The sequence below is a fragment of the Prionailurus viverrinus genome, chromosome B4 (genome assembly GCF_022837055.1).
Source record: "Prionailurus viverrinus isolate Anna chromosome B4, UM_Priviv_1.0, whole genome shotgun sequence".
Classification (NCBI taxonomy): Eukaryota; Metazoa; Chordata; class Mammalia; order Carnivora; family Felidae; genus Prionailurus; species Prionailurus viverrinus.
Genome location: NC_062567.1, coordinates 72,100,222 through 72,127,385, shown reverse-complemented (window position 1 = coordinate 72,127,385; position 27,164 = coordinate 72,100,222). Strand labels below are relative to the sequence as shown.

At 39.5% G+C, this 27,164-nt stretch overlaps 1 protein-coding gene and 1 pseudogene across 3 annotated transcripts in view; one reads left to right on the top strand and one right to left on the bottom strand.

Moving 5' to 3' along the window:
* The first annotated feature begins 111 nt into the window (after positions 1-111).
* Positions 112-27,164, top strand: part of ASB8 (ankyrin repeat and SOCS box containing 8) — a 34,513-nt gene continuing 7,460 nt past the window's right edge. The window contains exons 1-2 of one of the 3 annotated variants that reach the window (XM_047865247.1): positions 112-723; positions 2,875-2,966. The gene's annotated coding sequence lies outside the window, so the exon portion shown is untranslated. Of the gene's footprint in view, positions 724-2,220; positions 2,967-27,164 lie in introns of those variants that run through there. The other 2 variants (XM_047865244.1, XM_047865245.1) reach the window with 2 other exon arrangements.
* Positions 259-26,926, bottom strand: LOC125170602 (ERO1-like protein alpha; annotated as a pseudogene).

Below are 27,164 nucleotides of genomic sequence, written 5' to 3'. Positions count from 1 at the left end.
GGCGACGCACGGCACGTAAATGACGTGTGTCTCCATGGCAACCAGGAAGTAGGGAAGAAAAGGAAGGATGGTTGCGAAGCTGCAGTGGGGCTCGGGAGTCGGAACGGGCGGGTGGGGCAGGAGGGGAGGGGACGCCGCAGTGGCCTCCGCTGAGTGGAGAGAGCGTGTGGCTGCGATGTTAGTCGGGCAGCATGAGAGAGCAGTTTGCTGCATGAACCCCCAGGTCGGGGAGACATCGTCCCTCCCCCCGTCTGGGTGCTAGACCCTGAGCGCGACCGCCTTGGAAGGATTTTCACCCACCCGCAATCCTTTCTCAGAGGACGGCGCCAGAGCCGGGTCCTGCTTCTGTGTCCTCCAGCCGTCCGCAGGAGAGCAGAGAGGGTGGAGAGGCCGACGCTGGTCCCAGACTGGAACTGGGGCGCCGCGGCGCCCCGGCGGTGCAGAGGGTGGGGAGGGCACTACGCAGGGTGTCTGTCGCCTTTCCCTCCGGCTCCTGCAGTGAATCAGCCCTCGCCGCGTGGTTAGCACAGAAGCTAAGAAAGGGTGGGATTCCCTCCCGTCTGAGATGAGCCCCAACCGTTCCTACGGCACTGGGAGTTTCTGCAGGATGGTGGGGCAAAGTACTTAAGTTTTGAGAACGAAAGCTTCATAAGGGCAGAGATTTTGTGTCTCCGCGCCCTCAACCGCGGAGTCCCCAGCACCGAAAATAGTGCCTGGCACGTAGTAAGTAAATGCTCTCTGTGTATGTTGAACGAATATTTTAACAAGAACCACCATGCCCCCGTTCCCTCATCCAGAACTCCGCAACCCACACAGAGTTGAGTTTAGGAGACCTGAATTCAATTTTGTTTCTGCCATTTAATTCAGAAGCCTTGGATAAATAATTTTCCTGATCTGTTAGGGCATTGGACTGGGTAATCTAGATTATTCCTAACTCCGAATAACATTCTGCATCAGCTCACAGGTAAAAGGGTAAACTGTTGGCTGTGTGTGGAAGGGATGGGTAAGGACATGGGGGGATGGGTGTGAAGGCAGTTTCCCCTCCGCAGGCCCAGTGGCCACGTACAGACACCCACTGAGTGTCTCAACCTTTGTGACAACTCCTTTCCCTATTGGAGAGGTGGAGTGGGGAAGGGGGGGTGGGTAAGAAAGAAAATGTGAATTTAATATATTTACAGATGACTTGAGATTGAGAAGCAAAAGCACCTGGTCAGCAGCATACTAACTAGTAAATGACCCTAGTAACTTGGAGACGCCAAGTGGCCGGAAACTAAAAATGAATTTCATGAGAAGAAATAAATTTGAGGAGAAACAAACTGTATCACTTCAAGATGGGGAAGAGCTAGGTACAGCTGAGTGTTTTGCACACTAGTAGTTCAGCCTTAGCAAACGTGTTACCTTTGGGTTTCCCTGGTAAGGAAGAGTGGGGCTGACCCAAAGAAACTTTCCCAGCGCTAAAGAACCATTTGGCTTATGCCTGTTTCACTATTAAAATAGAAATAAGTGGGGAAATAACCTAAAAGTAGAATATTTAACCTAAGGCATTGCCGATATAATCAAGTACTTAACACCTTTAGAAATTTGTTTTCCCAAAACAACTATATGAACAAATCAAAACCCCTACGGTGTGATATTTCCTAAAATAAATGATGCAGTCCTATTTGCTTGCTCATTCCTTTGTCCATTCCCCAAACTTGCGGCTCTCTCACCTTGGTTATTACTTCTGCCTCCACCCTGTTCCCCATGGGTTATTCCTAAGGTTAGGAGACGACAGAAATATTTGGCTTTCCTAAGCACAGCCAAAGTGGACTAGTATTTACCAGAAAAAAAAAGACTTTTACCAGAAAAACTATAGGAAAACTAGAAACAGAGACAACACACACACACACACACACACATACACACACACACAGCTGAGCTTCTACAGCATAAGCTTCTAATCATAAGATAGCAAGCATATTCTCAGGCATACAGGTTCAACCCCACTGTTCATCCTTTCCTGGAGAGTTCTGCTATAGCCAGAAAAGACATGAATTTCAGGTTTTTTTGCCAGGGTCTGTGACTTCACATTCTTGACCAGCACTTCACATGGTTGATTTCATCTTGCCAGCTTTCTCACCTTTCAGGTGGGTCCCTGCCTTCTACCTGTAAAGAGTAACCCTGTCCCTAGTATAGGACCTCCCATCTTAGCTTTAATCTTACATTAAACATAGTCCGCATATAGTGAGAGCTGGGTTATGTCATCATACAGGGCTTTTTGCCACTATTGTTGAGGATACCATGTATGTTAAGGCTTTCAAGCATAAGATTACATCATGCTGCCCAGAGATGTTAGCATGAAGTCTGCTGAGAGTACAGGGGGTCTGAGCCTAGAGGGAGGGGAAATTATTGGAGAAGCACAAAAGAACATGGGAGACAGGTGCAGAGATCAAGGGGTGTGACTGATCCAGTCAAGTTCCAGGTCAGACATTTGAGAGCCAAGGGTAGGCAGGAAGTTGGGGAGTGGACTAGTAGCAGGACTTGAAAATGTAAGGAAGAGACAATCGGTGCATCAGATTCAGAACCAGATCATTTTAGGAATTGTGTGTAAAAATGGGACTACAGAAAATGGGAGAAGGGTCTAGCCTCTGAAAAATAAGAGAGAGAGATGCAGAGAGTGAAGGAACCTCAGTCAACTGGCCGGGTTTCAGGGCTGGGACCTCTGGACACCAGCGCCCTAGGGTTTGTTGAGTGGGTCCATTCCCATGCAAAAGAGGGCTGAATGGGTACTCTGGCCATGTCATTAGAGTATTTACACATATCATGTATGCCACATAGCAAAAAATAATAATAATAATAACCCCTTATGCTTCCTGTCTTTCTCTTACCTTCCAGAAACCACCTTAGTTGTTCTATTCCTTCATCCCAGTCTCATGAGCCAGTGGAGTGAAGAGATTCCATGGAGCATAGATACAGGTCTCCATCAGGTACACCTAGTTCCAAACATCACAGCCTCACTAGAATGGTAATTGTCAGTAGTCTCTGCCATTTTCCTCTAACTGGTATCCAGTTTATTTCCAGTTTCTCTTTTATATAGCTGGTATACTTTTTGCACTATAACTCCAACAGCCATGATGAAGATGCTCACTTGACCCAGATCTAGAGTGATGATCAAAATCAAAGTAGAACTGACTGCTATACCTTAGGTCCATGATCCCAGACAGTACTCCCCAGATGGAAGTCTTACGGCATTGAGTTGCCTTATGGCATCTCAGCATGATGTCACATTCAAAAGAAACACATCCAATAGCCAAAAAGAATTAAGCAATTTATATTAGTCTCTGGGACTTTATTATAGTTTTTTATTCTTTATTTATTATTTATTATAGTTTATTATAGTCTCTGGGAAAACTCTAAAGGAATTTGCATTCCCAGCACAGAGCAAAAGATCTTCAACTTTTCTTCCCTCCTTCTCTATTCATCTTGTACATCATGACATAGCTGTAGCTGCCATCCCCTCTCCTTTCTCTGCAGACACCCCCAAACTTTCTGTCAAGCCTGGCCTTTGTTTTCTCATTCCCCTGCTTACTTCACTTCTTGGATGTATTCTTTTTCTCTTCTGCAGGAAGGAACTCCTGGTCCTTGTTTCAGCTCCTTTGATTTTTGTTCTCCATTCTGCACCATTCTCAGTGACAGGGGTCTCCTTCCTAGGGGGCAAGAAAGACTGAGAACACCCACTGTTGTGAGTTTGGTCTCTTACCAAACTCTGCCTGGTGTTACAGACAGCCTGTTTTGCTCATTTCCTTTACTCTTGTACAGAGAAATGGGCATGGTAGTTTGCAAGGACCCTGAGCTAGTATGAGCCTCCAGCTTGGAGAGGCTCAACCATCCACACTCTCAAGAACTCCATTGTCACAGACATGACCATGAGGTTAGACACACACATACACGCACCTATGCACCCACACCCTCACTTAAGTCTGAGCAAGACTTTCAGTGGCTTGCTCTATGCCTTTGAACTATTTTTAGGAGTCTTAAAAAGACCATTCCCCCTACATTTCTTTCTCTTCCATATCAGCTTTACTCAAAGCAAGAATTCCAGGGGACCTTCCAACTTCTTGTGCAGTCCAAATTTCCACTACAAATAACCCGTCATTCCAATTAAACTTGTTGTGCTGGTGTTCACCCTGTCTCCCCTTTCTGCATTACCCACTGCAACAGCTTCTTTGTGGCAACACCAGCAGAGGCTTATTTCTTCTCTCAGTATATTATGTCCAATAATTTATCATGTGCCACTCTGGCAGGACTAGTTCCAGTCCAAGTGTTGCTGGGTAGTTGGCCACAGACTGGCATTTGGAGCTCTGGGGCCACCCATGATGCCTGGTACAGGGCCTCATGCACCCTCCATCATTTCCATGTGTTTTCTGCACCCAGAAAGTTGCCAACAGCTCAGGGACTGGTTTGGCCCCAAGTCAGAATCCTCAACAGGCACTGATGATGCTTTACCACCCGAGAACACTCATAAATTTTTGGTGCCATAGGACAATTTTGCTTGACAAATTGCCTCTCCCAGAGTATCGGTCCAATTTGGAGGAAACTCTGTCTAAGCATCTGGGCAGGGTATGGACTCTGGTATGTCTGCCCTTCCATTTAAAGGAATGTATAGAAATATAGTGTTCCTCTATACTGACTTATGCAGACTTCCCAGCCTCTTCCCGCCTGTTGTATCCTGAGCAAGTCTGTAGTATTCTATTGTAGACAACTCATACAAAATATTGTGGTCTCACTCTTACTGTTACATCTAGTTATGCTCTCTCTCCATGCCTCTCAGAGACCCTAAAATAGTATCAGAGGTAGCTTCTACCACTTCCTTTTTGCTATGAGGTAGTATCCCAAGGATAAGCAAGGCATTGCCAACTGCATTCTAGCAGCGACTGTGAGGGTGCACTATGCTTCCATTCCATTGCACACATGTGGGGACCACACTACTATTCATGATGATGTCACACACTGGATCCCCAAAAGGTGACCCACATCCTCAAAGTACTGCAACAGTGCGGGATCTTAGACAGAAGTGAAGAGAAGGGTCCTCTCCCCACCTTTTCCACCCAGCCCCTCAAGCCACTGTTTTAAAGTCTTACGTGAAAACAGCTCCATCTTCTATGGTCAACCATAAGTTTCACGGTTTACAGGCCCAATGCCTGCTTTGTTTTCTTTAAGGTGCAAGTATCCCCTTCACTCCAGAACTCTCTAGTCCTTTCATTTTGCTTTACTTTGCTCCATAGCAGTTAACATCCATCATACTGTATTTTACCTGTTTGTTTGTTTGTTTATTGCCTTTCCACGAGGGAGTGAGCTCCATTGGGGCAGAGGTTTGGCTTTGTTCGCTGTGATATCTCTGACACCTAGAATAGTGCCTGGCACGTGTGCTAAGCTCAAGAAATACTTGTCAAATAGATTAATGAATGAAGGCTGAATCCACATCTAGGAAAAGAAACATCTCCCTTAAGGACATGTAGCCTGCAGAGCTCCAACTCTGGCTTATCTTCGAGATAAGCATCGAGATAAGCAGCATCGTTTTTTGTTTGTTTGTTTGTTTGTTTGTTTTGGTTTCAACCATTTACTTTCATGATTTGTAGCTTATGTTCAACCAATTAAATGGCCCTGTTAGTGACTTATTTCTTTGAACAAAGATACTTATTATCAGATACATAGAAGTAGCCACTTCCTGCAAAACAAGCGTTTGTGGCTTTGAAATGAGAAATATCACCTGCCTACCCACTTGAACCCCCAGTGGTATATTCTACCACTCTCTCCATCTCTCAAAAATAATGGGGCCAAGTTTTGGTCGGAATTCAAGGTCGGAGGACTGCATGCTCTCTCCTCCCCTCAATGTTGTTTGAGAATGGGATGATGCCAAGCAGTGTATCCCCATCCTGTATGTCAAGGAGAGCTCCTGATTTATACTCTTAATCTACTGGAGACAGGCTCCAAAAAAGTACCAAGCTACTGGTTATAAGATTGATAGCTAACTGAGAAGGGTGTTATAAACAGAAGGGTTGCTGTGCTTTAAAAACTAGTGTTTCTCTTCTGTTTGAGTTCCTGAATTGGTAGACTAGTAACGTAGGGTAATGTTAGCCCAGCATACTTTTTACTGTAATAAAATGTAAGCCTTTTTTTCCCTATTGTTTGTGCCTGCTCTACTTCTAAAACCAAATCAAACCAACACAAAAATTCTCCACATTGATCAAATACATAACAAAGGAGATCTAAGGATCAGTCTTTCTAGAACAGTAAAACCAAAGTAAAATGAAACATCACACATGAATCAGAAAAACAATATTCCAGAAATTGAGGTTAGTCTCTAAAACAACCCAAGGAGAACAATTTCAATAAGATCTTGCTTTTCTTAACAATGTTGTCCAGGGGCGCCTGGGTGGCGCAGTCAGTTAAGCGTCCGACTTCAGCCAGGTCACGATCTCGTGGTCCTTGAGTTTGAGCCCCGCGTCAGGCTCTGGGCTGATGGCTCAGAGCCTGGAGCCTGTTTCCGATTCTGTGTCTCCCTCTCTCTCTGCCCCTCCCCCGTTCATGCTCTGTCTCTCTCTGTCCCAAAAATAAATAAACGTTGAAAAAAAAATTAAAAAAAAAACAAAACAATGTTGTCTAAGTCTCTAAGAAGCAGAGGGAAATTTTATGTGAGTTCACTGGTGATTGCCAGAATGAATGCGCTAAGCTGGGGCTTAGTTTCCCTTAAAGTACGATCCTGAGTTACATATCTGTTCTCCTATCTATCTCAGTTCATCCATCACTGTATCACACAACTGCTCCCAGTTGCTTCTTATATTACTAAAAATCAGTTCCCTCCTACCAATGGCACTAGTGGTTTTTGCTGCTCTGCAAAATAATGAGTACCATTCAAGACACCTGCAGGTGTGATAACTAATAAACTGCCCACAATTTCACATGATTAGAACATTGAAATTGCTGATGTTTAATTGTAATGATGTCTGTGAGACCCCTAAGTCTCCTCTACTTCATACTTGTGGACTTTTATTAGTGTTTAGGAGGACATTCTCATCATTGGAAAGAGTGCTTATCGAGAAAGGTTCTTTGGAGTGGAGCACGAGATGATGCCAGGGTGTAATTTGAATTTAAAGTCTAATGGAGGAAAGGAAATAATCAACAGAGATGAGAGAGAGAGGGAAAGGCTAGAAAGAACTTCTCAGTACATTTTTAACTCTGAAACAAACTAGCACAGAGAATAGATGGCAGCATCACTCCCTGATCCACTGTGAAGGCAAGACACAGGATGAGGCATTTAAGTCAGATTTTTTAAAGGGCTGCTTTCTTTTTTTCACGTTTTAAGTTTTTATATAAATTCTAGTTAGTTAACATATAATGTAATATTAGTTTCAGGAGTAGAATTTAGTGATTCACCACTTGCATTAATACCCAGTGTTCATCACAACAAGTGCCTTCCTTGAAACCGACCACCCATTTAGCATCCCCTGCCCACCCCCCCTTCAGCAACCTTCAGTTTGTTCTCTGTAGTTAAGAGCCTCTTATGGTTTGTCTCCCTCTCTGTTTTTTCCTTCTCCTATGCTCATCTGTTTCATTTTTTTAAATTCCACATATGAGTGAAATCATATGGTATTTGTCTTTCTCTGACTGACTTCTTTCACTTGACATAATACACTCTGGGCCCATCCACATTGTTGCAAATGGAAAGATTTCATTCTTTGTGATGGCTGAATAATATTCCATTATATTCCACACACACACACACACACACACACACACAACCACATCTTCTTTATCCATTCATCAATCCATATACATTTGGGTTCTTTCCATAATTTTGCTATTGTTGATAGTGCTGTTATAAACATTGGGGTGCATGCGCCCCTTTGAATCAGTATTTTTGTATCCTTTGGGTAATACCTAGTAGTGCAATTGCTGGGTCATAGGGTAGTTCTATTTTAGTGTTTTGAGGAAGCTCCATACTGTTTTCCAGAGTGGCTGCACTAGTTTGCATTCCCACCAACAGTATAAGAGGGTTCCTCTTTCTCTGCATCCTTGCCAACATCTGTTGTTTCCTGTGCTAATTTCAGCAATTCTGACAGATGTGAGGTGGTATCTCATTGTGGTTTCAATTTGTATTTCTCTTATGGTCAGCGATGTTGAGTATCTTTTCATGTGTCTTTTAGCCATCTGTATATCTTTGGGAAAATGTCTATTCATGTTTTCTGCCCATTTCTTAACTGGATTATTGGGGGGGGGGTTGGTGTGGAGTTTGATAAGTTATTTATAGATTTTGGATACTAATCCAGAATACTCCAGAGACTTGTCTAGTAGGAAGTTGCTACAGCCAGTGTCAGAAAAGTTGCTGCCTTTTTCTCCTCTAGAATTTTTATGGTTTCCTGTCTCATGTTTAGTTCTTTCATCCATTTTGAATTTATTTTTCTGTATGGTATAAGAAAGTGCCCCAGTTTCATTCTTTTGCTGTCCAGTTTTCCCAACACCATTTGTTGAAGAGACTGTCTTTTTTCCACTGGATATTCTTTCCTGCTTGATCAAAGATTACTTGGCCATATAGTTGTGGGTCCATTTCTGGATTTTCTATTCTGTTCTACTGATCTATATGTCTATTTTTGTGCCAGTACTGTCTTGGTGACTATAGCTTTGTAATATAACTTGAAGTCCAGAATTGTGATGCCTCCAGCTTTGTTTTTTTCTTTTTCAAGAGTGCTTTGGCTATTCAGGGTCTTTTGTGGTTCCATATAAATTTTAGGATTGTTTGTTCTATCTCTGTGAAAAGTGCTGGTGGTATTTTGATAGAGATTGCATTAAACATGTAGATTCTATGAGGCCAAGCATTACCTTGATTCCAATATCAGACAAAGACCCTAGTGAAAAGGAGAATTACAAGCCAATATCCCTGATGAACATGGATGCAAAAATTCTGAACAAATTCTAGCAAATTGAATCCAACAGTACATTAAAATAATTCACCACAATCTAGTGGTATTTATTCCTGGGCTGCAAGAGTGGTTCTATATTTGCAAATCAGTCAACATGATATACCACATTAATAAAATAGAGGACAAGAATCATATGGTCCTCTCAATAGATGCAGAAAAAGCATTTGACAAAGCACAGCACCCATTCTTGATTTAAAAAGAAAAAAAACCCCAACCCTCAACAAAGTAAGGATAGAGGGAACATACCTCAACATCATAAAAAGCCACATCCAAAAGACCCACAGCTAATATCATTCTCAATGGGGAAAAACTGAGAGCTTTTCCTCTATGGTCAGGAACAAGACAGGGATGTCCAATCTCACCATTGTTATTTAACATAGTGCTGGAAGTCCTAGCCTCAAAAATCAGACAACAAAAAGAAATAAAAGTCATCCAGATTGGCAAGGAATGAGTCTAATTTCACTCTTTGAAGATGACACAATACATTATATGGAAAACCTGAAAGACTCCACCAAAAAATTGTTGAACTGATACATGAATTTAGTAAAGTCTCAGGGTACACAAATCAATGTACAGAAGTCTGTTGCATTTCTATACACCAATAGCGAAACAGCAGAAAGAGAAATCAAGGAATCAATCCCATTTGCGATTGTACCAAAAACTGCAAGATACCTAAGAATAAACCTAACCAAAGAAGTAAAAGATCTGTACTCCGAAAACTATAGGACACTTGCGAAAGAAATTGAAGATGACACAGAGAAATGGAAAAACATTTCATGCTCATGGAATGGAACAACAAATATCGTTAAAATGTCTATACTACCTAAAGGGCTTCTTGAGAGTGATGGATATCTGAGACGAAGGAGCCTGAATCTCTTGGAGGACCTGAAAACTGGGCGAGTCTTACTTGTCTGAGTTTATCTTGGAAAGAAATAGATTTATATATGTTTGAGTCCAGCTCTGTGATATTTTGGCACCCTACTGCCTGCATTTTAACCACAAATCCAAAGTGAAAGAGCCATGAAGTGATTGTGTGTTTTTCAAAATAGATAGACTACCGGAAGCTACACAAGTACTTCTCTAATCCATTTCCTCCTCCCCATTTCTATAAGCAACACCACCCTTCAGGCTCTTGCTATCTGATGTCCAGAGGGTTTATAGCTCCTCAGTCTCAGCCTTGCCTCTGCCACTTCCCTTCCCTCTCTTCCTCACAGCAGTTAGAAAAATCTGCCTAAAATTCAGATTTGAGCCTGTTCGCAGACCAGCTTAAATGTTCCAAAGGCTTCCCATAGCTTCCGACCTCATTTTTTTTTTCACCACTTTATGCCCCATTGTTTACCTTCTAGATGCACAAATCTGCTTGTAGTTCCCATATCCCAGCACACTTTCATGCTGCCATACCTTTATTCATACTGTTCTCTATGTTTAATGCCTTCCTTGACATTTTTCCCCTTTAGTTTTGGACCTTAATCAGTTGTGAAATATAACACAAATATATACAAGTAAATAAACATATCTACAATTTAATGAACAAAGGTAATAGGTGTATAATCACTATCTAAGAAACAGATATTGGAATCATCTCCCCTCCCCTCCCCAAAGCCCCCACTGCCATGCTGGAGTCAGGACTCTCTCCTTCCTATGGATGCCCACTATCTTTATTGTCATGATAATAATTTTTCACTTTTCTACATAGTTTGTCACATATTTATACAACCCTAAACAAGATAGTGTGATTTTACCTGTTTTTGAATTTTATATGATGGAATCACAATGAATTTGTTCTCTTGAACTTTATATGAATGGAATCACACAATTTATTGTTTTATGTCTTGCTTATTTTCCTCTTTTTCACAATATTAAATTTGTGAAAGTCATCAGTTTTGGGGGGGTACCTGTGCTTCATTCGTTTTCATTGTTTTACTGTATTCCATTATATGAACATACTGCAATGCATAAATATTTGTATTCTGTTGTGTCCTACCATTGATAGTTCAGTTGTTTTCAAGTTTAAGACTATTACTACAATACTGCTATAAATATTCTAGTACATGTCTCATGGTACATATAACAAGTTTTTCTAAAATAGAAGTTTTTCTAAAGTTTATACATATGGATGGACTTGCTGATCATAGAATATGCTTATCTTCAGCTCTACTGGAAAATATCAAATTTCTTTCAAACATGGTTGTCATAATTTACACTCCACCAACACAGTAAGAGTTCTCATTACCCCATATTTTCTCCAACCCTTGGTGTGTCAGACTTTTAATTATTACCTTCTCTCTGATATAATCCCAGGTGCCTAGAACAGTACCTGGCTCATAGTAAGCATGCATTACATATTTGTTGAATGAATCAATATTTCTTAATTTCCAAACATGAGACTTTTCTAATTGTCTTTTTTGTTATTAATAGCTTAAATTAATTGTAGTTGAAGAATACTTTCTATACAATATGAACCTTCCAAAAATTGTTGAAATTTGTCTAATAGAGAAATTTTTATTTATAATCACTATGTACATACATCATGAAAGAATATGTGTTTTGCATTTGCTGGATGCAAGTTTTAGATATATACATTAGTACAAATTTTTAAAGAGATTTATAAAGTGTTTATAAAAATTTTCTATATCCTAAGTTATGTTGCTACTTATATTACAAGTTACTAAAAAGGGGTTATTATCATCTTCCACTATATTTCTGAATTTACCTTCTGATAACTGATAATTTTTTCTTTATATATTCTGATGCTATGTTATAAGTGTAATCTAAATTTTTTAATTGCCATAATTTCCTAGTGAATTGAATCATTTTCATTATTAGGTGGTTTTCTTGTTCACTAATAATGTTTTTTGCCTTAAAGTCAATTTTGACTGACATTAATAAGAGTTGCACCCGCTTTCTTTTGAATGGGGTGCATGATGTATCCTTTTCCATTCATCTACTTTCAACCTGTTTCCTTAAGTTTTTTATTTGTTTGTTTGTTTGTTTGTTTGTTTTGAGAGAGGGAGGACAAGCAGGTAAGGGGCAGAGAGAGGGAGAAAGAGATTCCCAAGTAGGCTCCATGCTGTCAGCAGAGCCCCACATGGGGCTTGATCTCACGAACCATGAGATCATAATCTGAGCTGAAATCAAGAATCAGATGCTCAACTGACCGAGCCACCCTAATACCCCAATGTTTCCATAAGTTTTAGGTATTTTTCTGGTAGGTAGAATATAATCAGGTTTTGTTTTGTTTTGCTTTTTATCCATTTTGACAGCCTTTGTCTTTTATCTAAAGCATTTGGTCTAATTATATTTAATATCAATACAATTAATATTTGGTTTAAACTATATTTGTAGACTTATCTATTTCTAATGTCTATTAGATCTTACTTCCTATATTTTGAAACTCTTTATTAAGTGATGATTGTTATGTTCTTTTGCTAAGCTTACCACTTTACCATTATGAAATGGCTTTTCTTTATTCCTGGTAATATCCATTGCTCTAATATTTACTTAATCTCTATTAATAAAGCCATTTCAGCTTTTTAAATTAGCATTTGCCTGGCATATCTTTTCCACTTTTTTCTTTTGTCATATGTATGCCTTTATGTTTAGAATATACTTAGGTCTTACTTTTTATCTAAACTGACCATCTCTACCCTTTAATTAGGACATTTAGACTACTTACATTTATTACAATTATGATAAGATTGGTTTTCAATCTCTCATCTTGCTGTTTGTTTTTTGTTTGCCCCGTCTGTTCATTGTTTCTTTCTTCTTATTTCCATTCCAGTGTTTACATTACTTGAATTTTAAAATGATTCCTTTTTACCCTCAATACTGACTTAATAACTCTTCTCTTTTCTTTCTCTTTTTCTCTTTTGCTTTGCTGCTAGTATTGCTTTAGATCAGTTCTTTCCAATAGAATTTTCTGTGATGATGGAATTGTTCCATATTTTCACTGTTCAGTATGGTAACTACTAGCCACATGTAGATATTGAACACTTCAAGTGTGGCTAGTGTGACTAAGGAACTAAATTTTTAATTCTATCAAATTTTAATTTTAATTTTAATAGCCACATGTGGCAAGTAGCTACTGTATTGGACAGTGGAGCTATAGAGTTTATAATATAAGCCTGCACTTTATTACAGTCAACCTTGAAATAGTGTTAAGCACCTCACAACATATTTTCATTTCCTCCTTTATATCCTGTGTTTTTGTTGTTATATCTATTACTTGTACATATGCTAAAATATCAGGTACATTTTTTATTATTTTTACATTAGTCACATCTTTTCAAGAGACTAATATGTGGGAAATATTTTTTATATTTTATTTTATATTTCATCTTCTGTCTGTTTAAAATGCTCTATTTTACGTTTGTTTTTGAAAGATATTTTTGCTGAATAAAAACTTCTGGGTTGGCCTTGTCCTCTGCCTTGCAAAGCTTTTATAAGAAATATGCTGGCATTATTTTCTTTGTTCTTCTGTAGCAGAATGGCAAACTTTTCTGTAAAGGGCCAGATAGTAAATCTTTTAAGCTTTGCAAACCATAAAAGCCTTTCAGACCACTGCAACTACTCAATTCTGCCATTGTAGCACAAAGCAGCCATAGCAAATACATAAATGAGTGTGTGGGGCTGTGTTCCAAATAAACTTTACTTACAGAAACAAGAGATGGGCCAGATTTGTCCCACGGGCCATAATTTGGCAACCCTTGCTCTATATGTAATACGTCTTTTTTATCTGCCTGCTTTTAGAAATTTTTTCCTTACCCTTGGTTGTTAGCAGTTTGATTAATATGTACCTTGGCATGTTTTGTTTAAGTTCATTCTACCTGGATTTCATGCGCTTTCAAATTTGGAAATTTTTTAGCCTTTAAGTTTTATTTAAATATAATTTTAGCCCCCAACTCCTGAAACTTCAGTTGCATATATGTTAAACTGCTTGATACATCTCAGAGATCACTTTTGCTCTGACCCTTTCTTTTTCAGCCTTTTTTCTCTCTGTATTTCATATTAAATAGTTTCTATTTCTGTGTCTTCAAGTTCTCTAATCTTTTCCTCTGTAGTCTATAATTTACCATATTCCTCCTGTAAAATTAAACAACTTTTATTTATTTTTAAAAAATGTCTTTAGGGGCGCCTGGGTGGCTCAGTCGGCTAAGCATCCGACTTCAGCTCAGGTTACGATCTCGCAGTTCGTGGCTTTGAGCCCCGCGTCCGGCTCTGTGCTGACAGCTCAGAGCCTGGAACCTGTTTCAGATTCTGTGTCTCTCTCTCTCTCTGACCCTCCACCGTTCATGCTCTATCTCTCTCGGTCTCAAAAATAAATAAACGTTAAAAAATGTCTTTAATATTTATTTAGTTTTGAGAGACAGAGAGCAAGACAGAGACAATGTGTGGGGGGTGGGAGGGGCAGAGAGAGATTGAGAGAGCCACAGAATCCAAAGCAGGCTCCAGGCTCTGAGCTGTCAGCACAGAACCTGATGCGGGGCTCAAACCCACAAACCGTGAGATTGTGACCTGAGCCGAAGTCGGACTCTTAACCGACCGAGCCACCCAGATGCCCAAAATTTAAAAAATTTTAAATTTGATAATTATGATTTTGTTCAATATTACATTTGAAAATTTGCGTCACATTATCACGGTATTACTTGACTCACAGTAACATTTGACATATTTAAATTCAATACAACCATGAAATAAAACTATTTACTTAAACAGTATAATTCTCCTTTCATAGAAGTGGCTTTGTGTAACAAGTTTGATTTCAAACTGGCATTACCATTCCGCTCGTTGGCCCCCAATGCCCAGAGACAGGCACATTTCAACTCATTTCTGTAACGAATATTTTGTAACCAGCTCCCGAAGTTTGCCATTTCCTTTACCCTTGTAGAAATTCTTTAAAATGCATTAAACAGGGATACTATTTTTTGTCTGGTTAGATGGAATCCATAAGTGGATCCACTTTCTGGCATGTCCGCTATCAATTTCTCTGAAAACAAGGCCTTCAAAGCAGTGCCCAAACCCTGAGTCGGAATACTTCCCTACAGTTGACCTTTAAGCCAACAAACACAATCCATAATGTTTGAAACATTTCTAGAAGGCAGCCTAAAGTCGCCTTTAGTTAGCTTGCTCCTTTTTCTATTCTAAAAAAAAAGAAGAATTTGTATAAGAATGCAAAAGAATGTCTTTAACTTTATGGAATATTTCTAAGAATATCTACTGAACCTTAAACCTTGTTTCCACTGAACAGGTGAAAATTTGGGTGCTCAGAGAATGGTAGCACTTGAGAAAAAGGCCTTAATTCGTTTATGTAGAGAACGTACTAGTTCTTGAAATTTCCATCAAAACCACTGGTGAAATTCTATAATGTGCATCCCTATTTCTTTTCCAAACAGGTATATTGTGAGGTCTGCCTTACACTCAGATGCACATCAATGCTTGCAGGCAATCCAGATATAAGTTTATTAAATGCCCCTGCCCCTTTCTTTTACATGGAGCCCATCTGTGAAAAATGTTCTCTTCACATTTCCCTTGGCCAGAAGCTAAAATATTTAAAAGTATTAAACAATTTTCTTCATAAATGATGATACTCCTTAACTTCCAAGTGTCTGATCCCTTATAACTGTAATTCTGTAATGCTCAGAATTAAGAACAATCTAATTTTCAGTATCAGGGCACTATATGTCATCAGCTTCACAGGAGTTGTCTGAGGAATCGTGAGGTTCGGCCCACGGAAGATGTCTGCGATCCGTCACTCAAAGATTCATCCATAGCTCTAAGTCATTCAGCTTGTTATTCTTCAGTAAGATTATTGCCTTCTTCAGAATACCTATGGCTTACAGATTTAATTTGAACACTCAATTTTTAACTTATTTGATTTTACATTTTTATTACTTCTTACACTGAACTTATTTTTATTTGCGTTCTCCTATACTGTACATAAAATGTTTCATGATACCAATATTAGTATTAACAATAAAATTACAGAATGATGTTTAGGATTCTTCACAGTTTGTTTTGTTATTAGGTTATATTCCGCCAAGGAAGGACAAAGTCTTGCATTCAAAGGTCATTTGAAAGAAATCTTTTGTGTGTGTGTGTGTGTGTGTGTGTGTGTTACCAGTCACACACTTAGGTTTACTTAATTTGTTTTCAGTTTCAGGGATTGCCCTTTTTTCCCCCTCTTTTTGACTTAATTTACTTTTGGAATATGTAAAATAATTACATGATTCTAAAGTCAAAACTATATCAAAAGGTTTACTCAGAGGAGTCTCTCTTCTAATCCTACCCCTGATCCTGGTTCCCCATCTCCACCCACCTATAAGTAACCATTGTTATTCGTTTCTGGATTATTCTTTAATGTCTAATTTTATATAAGAAGTAGCTATGACAAACATGGATGGAACTGGAGAGTGTGATGCTAAGTGAAATAAGCCATGCAGAGAAAGACAGATACCATATGTATTCACTCTTATGTGGATCCTGAGAAACTTAACAGGAACCCATGGGGGAGGGGAAGGGGAAAAAAAAAAAAAGAGAGGTTAGAGTGGGAGAGAGCCAAAGCATAAGAGACTCTTAAAAACTGAGAACAAACTGAGGGCTGATGGGGGGTGGGAGGGAGGGGAGGGTGGGTGATGGGTATTGAGGAGGGCACCTTTTGGGATGAGCACTGGGTGTTGTATGGAAATCAATTTGACAATAAATTTCATATATTAAAAAAAAAAGTAGCTACGACATATACTGCTCTTCACCTTGCCTCACATAATGTATTGTGATGATCATTTCATAGCAACGCAAAGAAATATTCCATAGTCTGTATGACTATGTCTACTATGTACTATCAGTTCCTCTCTCTTAATGGCATTTGGGATATTTACAGTCTTTTGCCATTAAAAATAATGCCACAGTGAATAACCTTGTGCATGTATCATTCCAAATTTGTACAGATGTACTTTTAGAATAGATTCCTAGAAAATGTGCTTGCTGGGTTAAAGGGTGAATGCATCTATTTGTAATTTTGCTAGATAGTACCAAATTCCCTTCCTTGAGGGCTAAATCATTCTACACTTTCAACGGTGGCATATCAGTATGTCTCTTTCCCCTGTCCTTCGGCAACAGTGTGTTCTCAAACTTTTGGATTAGTGCCAACACGGTAAGAAATGCTACCTCAGTGTAATGTAATTTGCTTTTCTTTTTTTGAATGAGCGGAGTATGTTTTACTACTTTAAGGGACACTTGCATGAATTTGTTAGCTATGTTTGTGTCTTAGTATCTATGTATATGTGGAAAATACATGATTTATGTCTTTTTATTTCTAGGGGTTCTTTATATGTCAGATTAACTTTTTCCCATGGCTTAAGATGCAAATATTTTGTCCAGTGAAACCTTTGTCTTTGGCCTTACATGTGGTATTTGAGTCATGCAATTTTTAAAAAATATTCATGTAACAGAATTTATGTCTTTTATTGATTCCAGATTTTGAGACACAGAAATGCTTTCCTACTCATGTTTCCTTCTATTATTTTTAAGGTTTCCATTTTTGTTTGGTTTGGTTAACTAATCCATGTGGAGTTTATCTTACTGTGCAGTATAAGCTATGAATCCAATTTTACCTATGTCCAAATGGTACCTGGATGTCTCAGCAGCATTTATTACAAAGTCCATTTCTTCATTGTTTTGCAATATCTTTATCATATATTAAATTCCTTTATTACTGGACTTCTATTATGTTTCAGTAGTGTATCTTTCTATTCATGTACCAGTTCTACACTTTTAATTATGAACGCTTCATTGTATTTCAAACGTCTGGTAGGACTGGCCCCTCCTCATTGCTCTTCTTTTCAGGGCTTTTTCCTGGCAAGTTTTGTTTATACAAAGATAAACTTGTTTATTAAAAAAGTTTCATATGAACTTAAGAATTGATTTATCTAACTAAAAAAAAAATTGTTAGAATTTTTATTGGAATTATATTAAATTTGCAAATTAAGGTATGTCTTTCATTTGTTAAAGTCTACTTTTGTGTTCGGGGGGAATATTATAACGTTTCCCTCACTGGTTTTTACATATTTCTTATTAACTTTATTCCTAGGAATCTTGTAATTATGGCTGCTATTGCAAATGGGATGGGGAAGTTCTCTTCTACGTTATTGTCTCTCTCTCTCTCTCTCTCTCTCTCTCTCTCTTTGAGTTTATTTATTTACTTTGAGAAAGAGAGAAAGCTGGGAGGGGCAGAGAGAAGGAGAGAAAGAATCTCCCAAGCAGGCTCCATACTGCCAGCCTAAAGCCTGATGTGGGGCTCGAACACCCCACAAACCGCGAGATCAGGACCTGAGCTGAAATCTAGTCTGGCGCTTGACCCTCTGAGCCACCCAGGTGCCCCACTTCTATGTTATTTTCTACTGGTTCTTCCCTGTATGTATGATGCCTACCAACTCCTGTAAATTGCTCTTTTATCCTGCTACCTTACTGGATCATCTTTTTATTTACAGTAGTTCTCCCATTGCTTCGCTTTCATTTTCTAGACACACTGTCATATTATCTGCAATTCTCATACATCTAATTGTTTCCTCTGTATCAGTTCTGTAGCAAACACCTCCAACCCCATGTTAATTTTTTTTTTTCAATGTTTATTTATTTTTGGGACAGAGGGAGGTAGAGCGTGAACGGGGGAGGGGCAGAGAGACAGGGAGACACAGAATCAGAAACAGGCTCCAGGCTCTGAGCCATCAGCCCAGAGCCTGACGCGGGGCTCGAACTCCCGGACCGCGAGATCGTGACCTGGCTGAAGTCGGACGCTTAACCGACTGCGCCACCCAGGCGCCCCTCCAACCCCATGTTAGATGTTATAGTAACAGTGGGCATCCTTGTTTTGTTTCAAACATGAGCAGAAATGCCTCCTGTGTTTTCCCATAAAAATAATAAGATGCTGGTAAGCAAGATGCTTTATGATATTAGGAAAAAACTCTTTTATTCCTCTTTTCAAAATTAGTTTTATTAGAAATATACCTTGAATTTTCTCATATATTTTTCCAGAATCTATGGAGATGATCACAAGACCTTTCTTCTTATATATAATAACATTAATAAATGTATTAATGTATTTTTTAACATTGAAACATTTTTGCATTCCTAAAACAATTTCCACTTGGTCATGACATATTGTGCTGTTTGATTCCATTTGCCAATATTTTTTTTGCATCGATTGGTCTGTAGCTTTTTTTTTTTTTTGGTCTGTAGCTTTATATTTTGTATAACCTTCATCAGATTTTGGTTTCAATGTTATATTTATTTCATTAAAGAATTTTTGAAGTGGTCCTTTTACTGTGCTTTGGAATGGAGTTGGGATTATAATTCTTTAAAGAGTCCTATTTGAAACATCTTGGATACTTTTTAAGGAGATTTTTAAAAAATATTCTATCCAGTATTTCAATTGTTTTCAGCAGATGGCTGAATCAATTCCTTCTTTTTCCGGGAGGAAAAAAAAAAAAGTCCACCTTTCTTTACCTTACTTACCCCTAATCCTTTAAGGCTCTGTTCAGTTATAATCTTCTCTAAAAAGCCTTCTCTGAGCCCTCCAGGTTGTGCTAAATTGTCCCTTTTCTGGGCTTCTATTGGGTGGCATTTATTCTTGCATAGCTGCATAATACTGAAATAATTCATTAATATTATCATTATATTCCATTAGTCAAAAGTTTCTTGTGGCAGGAGTCCTGTATTGCCTCCATTTAAAAAAATTTTTTTTTAATGTTTATTTAATTTTGAGAGAGAGACCAAGTCGGGGCGGGGCATAGAGAGGGAGACATAGAATCCTAAGCAGGCTCCAGGCTCTGAGCTGTCAGCACAAAGCCTGATGTGGGGCTCAAAGTTGCAAACTGCGAGATCATGACCTGAGTTGAAGTCCAATGCTTAACTGAGTGAGCCACCCAGGCTCCCCTTGCCTCCACTTTTTAATTTCCAGTGTCTAGTGCCAAACACACTGCCTGAAAGTTAGTAGGAGCCTTAATAAATATTTCATGAACTGACCTTTGATCAGATCCCCCCCAACACACACACACACACACCTGTTTCCTCTCAAGTTCCTACCTTTGTTAATGGCTTCTCAATTCACCTAGGAGCATACAGAAAAAATCTAAGAATCACTGTTGGCAAACTGTACCCTCTCATCTTCAGCTTGTAGTCAATCACTCAGCCCTATTAATTCTAACCTAAAGTATTTCAAATTCACTCTTCTCCCTTTATATGGCCACCACTCTAGTCCAAGTCCCCATCACTTCTTGCCTAGATCACTTAATTGCTATTTTTCCTATTTTAGTCTTTACTCTGACCCTTCTATAATCCATTCTTCATCAGAAACTCAAAGTGATCAGGGGCGCCTGGGTGGCGCAGTCAGTTAAGCGTCCGACTTCAGCCAGGTCACGATCTCGCGGTCCGTGAGTTCGAGCCCCGCGTCGGGCTCTGGGCTGATGGCTCAGAGCCTGGAGCCTGTTTCTGATTCTGTGTCTCCCTCTCTCTCTGCCCCTCCCCCGTTCATGCTCTATCTCTCTCTGTCCCAAAAAATAAAATAAAAATAAATAAACATTTAAAAAAAAAAGAAACTAAAAGTGATCCTTTAAATACATAGACATGATTATGTCACTTGCATAAAACCTATCAATAGCTTCCTATTCTTTTGGGATAAAGTTTAGAACCCTTAACATGTCCACCAAGACCCTGCCTGATTTGGAGCATCTGTTCCTTTTTGGCCTCAACTTGTGCCCTTGGTCTCCTTATCATTCTGGCTTCTTATTCTTCTTCCAATTTCGTAAGCTTTTTTGCTCTCACAGTCTTTGAATACTCTTGTTCATTTGCTGCAGTGCCCACTCCCTTCACCTCTGATCCATAGCTTTTATCTGGTTATATCCATTCATTTTCCAAGTCTGTGCTCAGGGAAGTTTTCCTTTACCTCCCAGTGTTATAGAGGCTCTCTATTGAATGACCATATTACCCTCCATACTTTCCCTTTATAGAACGTTGTCTAGGCATTTGGGTGATTCTTTATCTAATGTTTATTTCTGACACTAACTATAGTTTCCCTGGAGGCAGGGACCATGTTGATCTTATATTCAATTGTATCTTAAGAATCTATAATAAGGAACAGCACATTAATACATTAATAGAATTTAATAAGTATTTATTGAATGAATGGTTGATTGATGCATGAATGAACACAGAACTACTTGCTGAACGCTGAGCAAGAAGCCTGAAGGAACAAATTCTCCATTTCTCCCCTAGGGGGAGACCTACTCCTACTAGAAATAGCATGGACCTCAAGAGAGCACAAAATCATGAAGTTAACAGTTAGTAAGCTTCTTAAATCCCTGAAATTGATTCAGAGAACCCAATCATTCCTTGCTAGTAGAACTCTCCAGATCAGTCTGGACCACCCAGTGGTACCATAAGAGTGAGCATTTCCTGTGTTAAACAATCTTAAAATCTCTCCTGCTAGTTGTCTATTCCAGTCTTGGTTTGCTAGGTGATTTAGCTGTAACTGATCACATTCTTGGAAAAATAGTATCTATGTATATCTAATTTATATATTATCATTAACATTGTTATTTGTATTTTTACTGCATTCCCCCCTTCCAAATCCCTCAAGCGTTCTTTCTCTGTGAAGTCTCAAAATGTCTTAAAATTATTCTGATAGTGTAAAATATTGGTAACCTATAAGGCCAAAGTAATTTTCAAAAAGTAGTTATTTGTAAATTTCCCTGAGCCTTTGGGGAAAGTTAAAGGGAAAAAATAAAAGAACAGTGTGAATATTGGGAGCCTGTCTGCCTCTGAGCAGATTCTGAAAGAAGTCCTTGTTTAATCCTGATGACATGTCTTGGGAGACTACCCCTGCTGCACATTAATTCGGTTCTTTTCTCTGCTGAACTACTTTCTCTTGGACAAGGTTTAAGTGTATAAAAAGCTTCAGGAGGCTTATATTTCTCTGAACTTGTTTTTTCCTTTGCTCTATTTCCAAAGTTCCTTTTCAAATTTCCCTTTAAATGTAACTTCTGACATCTTTCTCGGGATCAAGGACCAGTACACAGAGGCATTCTACTATTCCTGTCTTTGGGAGGTCAGTTCACTTTAGTTCAATCCTGTTTACATTTATCCAATACCTACTGTGTGCTGTGGGGAAGGGAGCAGTGAGTGCAGGAAATCTAGATCTGTGCCTTAGAGGCATTTATGGTGCAACTGGGAGAACTAGACAAATACAAAATATTACAAAGATGACATAGATAAGAACCAACATTTCTATAGCTTACAAAACCACCTTTCACAAATGTGATCTATGTTTTGTGAAATTAACTCTTGGGGTAAGTGTTGTTACTCTTGTCCTGAACAGATGAGTAAACTGAGATTTAGGTAATGTAACTTGCTTAGACAAGCAAAGTAATTAGGACTACTGTCAGAACTGGAAACTTAGTCCCTATGGCATTTGCAGATTATGATGTCTCTAAAATAAGAGATATGCAATAAACAATAGCTCTCAAAACTGAAGAAATTCAAAGTAAAGAGAAAAACACTATTATATTAATGAAGCAACACTATTTTTCCTAACTAGTCTGACACTTAGATCTTATTTTTTCTTACCCTACTTTGTTAATTTTGACTGATCCCTTCTCTCTCCTTGGCTCTTAGGATATCACAAACTTCCTTTTGGTTCTCCTCCTCTTCCCCACCCCCTCCCCCACTTTGGTGACAAAAGCTCATTTGAAGAAATTACTTCTTACTTAAGTCACCTTTCTCTAGGAAGCATGTCAGGAAAACTTTGCATCAACATTAGCTGAGTGGCCCCTGAAGAAAGATGAGTCCTTTTCAGACAGAAGAGGAAGAGATAAGCTCTGGCCAGAAGCCAGAAAACTGTTGTGAAAGGCTTTGGGTTACCACTTACAGAAGCTGCAAGACAGAATTCCTCTCCCCCAGCACACTGTCACTCTAGAGGATAGCACTCAAAATCAGGAAAACATTTGGAGCCAGCAGGTGAAGAGAGGAGTTTTTCACTCCAAGAAAAGGAGTTGCACAAAAGCCTGTGCCTGTTAGGTAGCCGCCAAACTCAAAAAGTAAGACACCCAGATCTGTAACCTGGGACACTTCAATGGCACCTACCCAGATACCGGACGCTAATACATGTTGAACAGCAATGGCATCAATCGTTACAAGCAAAACAGCATGATCAAATTTCTAGTTACGTTTATGCCAAGGTCTGAAAATAGGAACACTAGTTGTACTGTCAATCAACACCATCTGATGAACACTTCTTGAGAGCAGGACTGGAATTAGCAGGGAAGAGAAGACAACATAATGACCTAAAAGTCGTATGAGAGACACACAACACATTTAAAACAAGCAAAAAACAACTCATTTGTAATCAAAGCATGAAGATCACAAATAACAAACTAAAATGTATAGGGATGGAGCTGGAATGTTGAATGCAAAATTCACGGATGTGATCAAAATGCCATCTTGGTTTTTGGCTTTTACCATCTTTTAAAGATACGGGGAAGGGATAATCTTCCCCTGCAATTTTCCCTGAATGGAAAATTGGGCAGATTCCCTGACTTTTTGGTTCGTTCTTTGATAACTGACAATCCTTTAAGTAAGTCACTTTAAGTCAAGAAAGAGTCTTGATTTGGTATTTAGAATGTTTCCAGTCCAAGATGGCAATCAAATACTTCAGTCTTCATTCTAAGAACTAGTTTAAGACTTCTCCTCCCCCTTCCCCCACGTAACGCTTCTTGTGGCTGGTGGCTGCCTGCCTTCAGCTTTCTCCTTAACTTACCTCCCACCCCACCCTCCCCCACCCCCCAGCTAGCTGCTGTTTGACTTGCTGTGTACAAGTGGGAAGCAAGACAGCTCAGGGATATGACAGATCTGTACTACCTGGGTCAGGCAGATGATTTAAGTTGAAATTTTCCTGTAGGGTACTTTAAAGGTTCTTTGCAGATTGCTCTCATCAGAGACCTCTCACTCCAGTCTCTTTGGCCTAAATAGATGCAGATGGTTGCCTCTGACATCTTCTGTGTATTCTAGGATTCCTATGTTTGTTCACCTCTAACTTCTGGTCACTGGGTCTCTCCACACCTCTAGACAACCCTTTTTGAGTAAACCAAAGGCAACACCATGCTGACTGTCTTCTGTATGGCCCATATCTGGTCTTGGAAACATTCACACATTCGTCACTGCTATTGAATCTGGGAGTGTTGCAGATTCCACTGCAGCCACCTCCGTTTTGTGGCTACTGCCTTTAAATTTTAGGCAAGAGCTGGTGCAGGCCACTGTGTTTCACAACTGTGGGAAACAGGTGCCAAGCTCTCTGGTCCCACAGAAATCCCTCTCTGTGCTGGAGGACAAGGATGCAGCACCAGCACTATGTCTCCCTCTGGGTGGGAAGGGAGTGGGAACAAATTGAAGAAGCAAATTGTTCCTCAAGCAGAAACAAATTGTTCCTCAAGAAACATCTTCACAGACCCTTCCCCTCTACTATTCTTTTGACCTTACTCTGAAGTAGAACTGTTCTTCACCATTGACTTTGCACGTGAAACCTTTATTGAAATTATTATCCTGAATTGCAACTGACTGTTTGCAAATCTATATCCAACCCCTGAAAATAAGGGAATGTGTTTCTCCATCACTGTCTTCCCTGCACTGTGAGCCCTGAGCCTGGAACAACATAGGTGCCGGCAAATGTTTGATAAATGTATGAATGAATGGACCTGAAACTTCCTTTGGTTGTGCAGTGGATTCTCAGAAACATTATGAAATAATCTGCATAGATGGCCTATGCGAGTCTCCCTGGGAGACAAATAATTCTATATTTATAAGATGTTGGGAGTTTCGCAGAGTTTATACACCTCAAAATTTACCAGTGAAGAAATTTTGAGAAATGAGACAACACGGGGAAAAATTCATATTTTTCAAGGACGAAATGGATAAATAAACATGAGATAGTTCAATTTTTAGAAAACTTATGGGATGTCAAATCAAAACTTCCCCCCAAACTGTGAGAAGTGTGGATATTATCTGAATGGTTTAACTAAAAACCCTAAAGCTGAACAAAACAACAAAGAAAAAAATGATTTAAAATAATTGGCGAAATGTTACTGTGTTAAATATAGATGATGGATAGGAGTTCATCATACTATTCTCTCCAGTTTTTTCAGTATGCTTGAACATTATATAATACCAATGACATTTAAAAATTGGAAGCTTGGAAACAGCACTGTCTTTACCTTGCTTTAGAAAGGAGGCAACAGAAGAAGCAAAAATGGAATGGAAACTATGTAGACTTTGGCATCCCATAATTAAGACTTCAAAGGTCCCATTAATATAGTAGTAGTATGATAGTCATAAAACTGTACTCGTTTGATGAAAGTAAAAAATTTTGGAAGCAGGAACTTTTGCTTAGGAATTAAATAGATTCGGAATTATAGAAATGGAAGGATATTCAGAAATGATTTCAGCCAATGCTCTCACAATGAGAAAACAGATGCCCAATGAAATGGAATGAAATAACTATCAGTCTCAGAGCCAGGACAAAAGCTAGACCTTCTGTACTCTGGGTACAGGATGTACTCCACCATCCTGGGTAGTATATGACATTGAACAAAAGCAGCCTGCAGTCACCATCCCCTCAATAGGTCAGTTGTCTGAAGCTCATTCTCCACTTAGAGAAAGCTATGGATGGTGCCAAGCAGAGCATCACTTTACTGGATCTAGACACAGGGAGACTTAGCACACCTGGGCCCACTGCATGATGCAGTGGAATTTATTACACATCTGACTCTCACCTCATTAATTCCCCAGCTAAGTAGGATTCAAGGGGATTTGGGGGAGAATATACCATTGGGGTATTAATGTGAGTCACACAGTTCTAGACATAGGGATGGGAGTTTGAGAGGTACTAACTGAACCGAGGTTAGGTTTGACAACACATGTAGTGGCTTGATTTTTCTATGATCTTCCCTGCTGGTGGCCAGGAAGGGTTTAGGTTCACAGGATGAACTTCCCCATTTGTGATTAGCACCAACACGGGTATCTCTTGCCCTTGTGTTTGGAGATTTAACAGTCTCTAGAGCCCTAATACAAATTTCTGGTTTAGAAGCAATGGGCACAGAATCAAACTGTTTCCATTCACTGAATTTGATCAAATGCTTTAGAGCAGCTTGCAGGAGAGGGGGGAGGGGTCTAGCCTCCTTCAAGCTCTCCTAAGTAAATCTATGAATTAAAAGCAATGTAGTTAATATGTAGCTACAGCTTCAAGTCAACTCCCCAGAACCCCTCCCAATCAGAGAGCTACCCCTAAACCCTTCTTCCATAGAGCTGTCAATGATCAAAGCAGCCTTTAATCCCGACCAAAGCAGCCCTTTCTTTAGAGTATAGAATTGGTGGCTTACAAGGCTGAATGTTGCCTACTTTCAAAATGATTTTTTTTTTTTAATGTTGCCAATATTTGCAACTTGGAGGATTCACTTGTTTAAAACAACTGGGTATCAGCTTCTTTGGAAAAATTGAACAACCTCACCACAGCAGAGTGGCAGAAGGTGGGGGACACATTCCTGCATGGCAAAAATCTTTTGAGTTTGGAACGCAGGGGAGGCTCACTCCTCAGACAAGGCGTGAGATTCTCCAGTTCACCATCCCCTCATTGATGTTCATGAACTGTCTGGGCCCTGCTTTATTCTCAAACTGGTTGATGCTGCTGCTTAGAACAAGCTTTGGGGAGTAGGTGTTGGGCTGTTCTTGGTTAAACAGGCAGCCAGGTAGATCACAGCACTTAGAGTCAGCCTGTGCAGGCTGCTTCACTGTACCTGCACCACTACGTGCTGCTGGCTTCCAATGTTTATGCTTTTGCTTGGGAAGGACATCACTGAGACGCTGCAGCATCTCCCTGGCTGGGAAGGGTTACTGTCAGCGGGTACGTCGTTTTCAGTCTTCGACATTTGGACTGCTACGCCTCTTAGGCGGTTGTTTATCTTCGGTATAGTTCCCTTTGAGGAAGGGTGGACACTATCCAGGAGGTTTCAGAAAGCACACGTTTCCAATATTATGAATAATGATGGAAGTCTCTTTTATTTTCCAAAGACACTTCTTACTAACAGTTTAGTCTCCTAAGCAACCGAACCAATGTAGCAAGGTTAGAAATGAGGTGCCCAGGCCCGATCTCAGCTGGAGACCGTG